The 4619-nt window shown below is 39.8% G+C and overlaps 1 pseudogene; it reads left to right on the forward strand.

Annotated features, from left to right (window-relative positions):
* Positions 1–202: 202 nt before the first annotated feature.
* LOC100684947 lies at positions 203–1513 on the forward strand (annotated as a pseudogene).
* The last annotated feature ends 3106 nt before the right edge of the window (positions 1514–4619 follow it).

Below are 4619 nucleotides of genomic sequence, written 5' to 3' on the forward strand. Positions count from 1 at the left end.
AGGGAAATAATCAAGATTACAAAAAAAGCACGTGGGGGTGGAGGACCTGCTGGTGGGGGGAGCCCTGAAAGCGCAGACCTGCTCTGATGCTTGGCTGCTGTGGTCACACAGTGAGGTTGGCCGGTGTGACTGCCCCCAAATCAGCGTCTCTCATTTTGGTTCAGAGTGCAGGTGGGTGTTCACAGCAGGAATGCCTGCAGGGATGTCCCAAAGGCTCAGCTCCCAAGGGGAGCAGAAAATCCCAGAAGATGCCCACTGTGAGGAGCACCGGGAACCACTGCTTCTGTTCTGTGATGATGACCAAATCCTGCTTTGCGCCCAGGGCTTCTGCTCCGAGGAGCACGAGAATCACATGGTGTACGGAGTACAGGAGGCTGCTGACCATTACAGGAAATTATTCCAGGGGATATTGAACACATTGAAGGAGAAACTTGAAGTAGCGAAACGCCTATTGGCTGACGAGCAAGAAAGAATGGCGATGACTGGGGGGGAGAAGAGCAGGATTTTAAAGAGATGAATGAGTCTGAATATTGAGTCTGAATAAGGTTCCAGTTGATGGTTGAAGAGGAGATGAAGGTCCAGAGCTGGCAAGGGTGCGGATTCAGCCCCAGCAGGAGGGAGGACAGAATCAGCTGATGGAGTTTGCCACTGAGCTGAAGGCGAAGTCCCAGGAAATGCTACGGAGACTGAATGATTTGGGGAAAGAGAACATGAATAAACTGAAGGAGAGTGAAGTCAGGCTTTCTGAACAGATCTGCAGCCTCCAAAGGATCACTGCAGAGCTAGAGAAGAAGTGTGGGGAATACACCCCAGCGTTGCTCCAGGAGCGAGTCACTACTGCTCCAGTGTCTGGAGCCTGCTCGAATCACAGACCTGAATTTATGCCAACTGACAGGAATGAGTGGAATGCTCCAGGTTCTCCACAGAGCTGTCACTTTGGATCCTAAAACAGCTCATCCCTGTCTGGTCTTATCTGGGGATCTGAGAAGTATACGTCTCAGAAACGTCCAGCAGAACGTGCCTGATGGCCTGGGGAGGATTGTCTTCGGGGCCACCGTGTTGGGTGTGGAGAGCTTCACTTCAGGGAGACACTACTGGGAGGTGGATGTGGAAGAGGCAACCAAGTGGCAGTTGGGGATATCTGAAGACTATGGCAGCGGATACAATGACCTACCCACCGCTGCCAGAGATAGTCTTACTCATAGTTTCAATGATGGGAACGGATTATACATTCTGGGTCTTTCCCCCTCTGAAAAAGGTCTCTTTGAGAGGAGAGCAGATGCACAAAGTTGGAGTCTTCCTAGACTGCAAGTATGGGCAGTTATCCTTCTATGATGTGACAGATGGATCCCTCATTTATAATTTCTCTTCTGTTACCTTCTGGGGAGCTGTCAGACCCATATTTTCTCTTTGTGTCCCAACTGGAGGCACAAATTCTGACTCACTCAGCATTTGCTCTCCTCATGTTGCATCTTGTGATGTTACTGTTAGCCCACGGTCTTCCTCGGCATGAAATCTAAGACCACTAGGAGCCAGGAAGTGAAGAGCTTGACTTTGTAAAAGAATCTATATAAAGTAATCCAATACAAGTTTCTAAGACTTGAAAAAATAAATAAATAAAAAATAAAAATAAAAAGTGGGCAGAGGACCTGAATAGAGTTGTGTTTTGTTTTGTTTTGTTTCATATCTTCTTCTCTCCCTTTCTTTGGCTCTGCTTTTCTCAGCATTGGCTTTAAGCTTAGGCAGGTTCACCACTCACAGAGATCCACATAGTCACCAGCAGTCCAAGAGTCTCTTCCTTCCAATCTAGCATAGTTGTAGATGCACTTGGTGTCCTGCCTGCATTCCCTCAGTCCTCATGGTCCCACACATGCCAGTGGTTTCCTATCTCACACATCACAATCTCTTGCCTAGAAGCTTTCTGTGGCTGTTGAAACAGAGGAAGCTGGAAGAGTGAAGGATTTAATGTCTACTGGAGCAGCCCTCAGCTTTGAGGTATATTCCACACTATCATCCAGAAATCCCCATGAGACTGAACTCCAGTTTCCCAAAACAGTAATCTCATTAGCATACTCTCAACTGATTTCTTGTCCTTCTCTGCTCTTCCCATAGCAGTGCTTCTTTGGATCACTTCTCAAATAAATTACTTTCCCTCAAATCCTTGCCCACGAGTCTGCTGCTGTGGGAATCCAACCTAACACAAGCAGCCTCAAAAGAAGATAGATACTTTCTCTAGATACTAGAGAAAGACATTAAGTCTTAAGTACTCTGAGGCCAGGTTCAAGTCATATGCCCCTCCTTTTGCTAAGGAAAGAATCAATATGTGTATTTCTTACTTAAACCAATGTGTCTATTATACAAGGAATAATAGATGTTGGGCTGGCAAAATGTGATATTTCCACATGAATTTGGGATATTTCATAAGCGAAAAACAATTGTATAAGGCAGAGAATAAGGAAAATCTATTTCTGGCTTCCAAAGGACATCAACAAAATTACTATTTAACTACTCACACCCTCCACAATTGTTTAGAGTAACATCCTGGTTTCCAAATAATTTTAAATTCTAGAGTAACATTCTAAAATCTTAATAAGTCCTAGTAATCCAGTAATAATTATAATCTATTTTAGACTATTAATTTGATGTAATATCCTGATATTTAATTAAGTACCTTTGGAACATGAGCTAATGAGTTTATTGACTATAAGAAATAAAATTTTATTTATTATTATTGCTTTTAAAAAAAAGAAATATATCAGACTGCAATGAAAATCAGAAACACTGAAAAAGACACTGATAAATTGGATATATAGATTATGGCAGATTTTTTTGGTAGATTTGTGAACAAGCTACACTTAGCCAACTTTTTTATATCAACTAAATTGGAAAACACTAGAAGTATTCTACATCTATTATGAACCCAATGTAAATATAGAAACACAACAAGATTGTTTTCTTTCTCTTTCCATTTTTTGTTTGTTTTTGGATTTTTTTGTTTTTGTTTTGTTTTTTGCTTTTGAAGTGTGAGTCAAATCTGTAAACTCTGAGGCTTATCTTGATTTAAATACCATTAAATCTTGATGTAAAACCCATTCATGGGGTTCATTCTGAAGTCAGACACAGAAGTACAAGGGCATAATTACCAGGATTATTTGTACACTAAAGGTTATACTTGCTGACTGGAGGATATAGAGAGTAGAATAACTTTTCTAGGACACATATGATATATCAGAAATAAGCTACATAGTATAGAAATCAAATCAGGAGGTGGAGGCCATGGTGGATAATAAGCACTATCATCTGAAGCAGAAATTCTTTCTTAATAACATCACGATACATTTGTTAGCTAATGAAGAGAAGCCAGCAGTCTTTGGATAGCACTGGGATAACTGAGTAAATTCAAGGTCAGCTCTGAAAGCTTAGAAACTATTTTATTAAAGAATTCATGGAAAAATACAGATAATGCAATTCATATTCATCATTAGGATAAGGGATTGGCTCTCCTGACACTAAATATATAAATAAGTTCTGTATCCAAAAATGTGACATGTGGGGCACCTGAGTGGCTCAATTGTTTAAGCATCTTCTTGATTTTAGTTCAGGTCATTATCTTAGGATCATGAGATTGAGCCCCATGTCAGGCTCCGTGCCTGGGTTTGGAGCTTGATTAAGATTCTTTCTCTTCCTCTCCTTCTGCTCCTCATCCTCACTATACCCCTAGCCCCTTGTTCTCTCTCTCTCTCTCTCTTTCTCAAAAAAAAAAAAAAAAAAAAAAAAAAAAGCGACATGTGCTTTATATTTACAATTTCATGGCTTCTGACCAGAATATAAATTCAGCAGAGCTAAAGAGGTATCATTATCCAACTTAAAATACAAAACAAACAACATAAACAAAGCCCCCTCAGTTTTAGGAGGAAAATATAATCCACTTATACCACAGAATGTCTAGCAGCCCTCTGATTAAATGTTCTTAAAAGGGGGAGTGCACAAAAATCTTATAATAATGAAACAAAAATGGAAATTATGCTAAAGGTAGTGCTTTTCCTACTTTAATTTATTTGCTTTTCCTACTTTAATTTCTCTAGGTTCGTAGGTAACATTTTCATGGCCCTAAGTAACCCTTGCTACTTCAATTTCCGAAATATTTCGTGTTTTAACATCATTTAGGGATGAGATACTGTTAATTTTTAACTTGAGAGTTTTTGGTAGTAAATATATCAAAAATTGGTAAAATCTTATATTTAATAACACTTTATTTACAGAATTAAAACAGTTTTAAAGTTTTAAAAACCTAAGAGATAAGTAAGTGTTCTCCCAGAGACCTGCAGGAGGAAGATCAGATAGAAGCCCAGGATAGAAGTGACCAAAAAGTGGTTTTAAGGAATTTCAAGTTCTTTGTTGACCTTCCACATGTATTCTATGTTATCACTTGATTGGCCCTAAAGACTACTAAAAAAGATGAGAGCAACAAGCCAAAAAATGCGAAAAAAAGGACAAAGAATGTTAGTTGTATAGAGAAGCACACTTATCTTCACTTCCTGAAAAGGTTTGGAAAACCCCAGCTACAGTGCTCTGTTTGATTGAAAGTGCCCTGGAAAGAAAATACCCAAGTTGTGACC

Source organism: Canis lupus, chromosome 11 (genome assembly GCF_011100685.1).
Source record: "Canis lupus familiaris isolate Mischka breed German Shepherd chromosome 11, alternate assembly UU_Cfam_GSD_1.0, whole genome shotgun sequence".
Classification (NCBI taxonomy): Eukaryota; Metazoa; Chordata; class Mammalia; order Carnivora; family Canidae; genus Canis; species Canis lupus.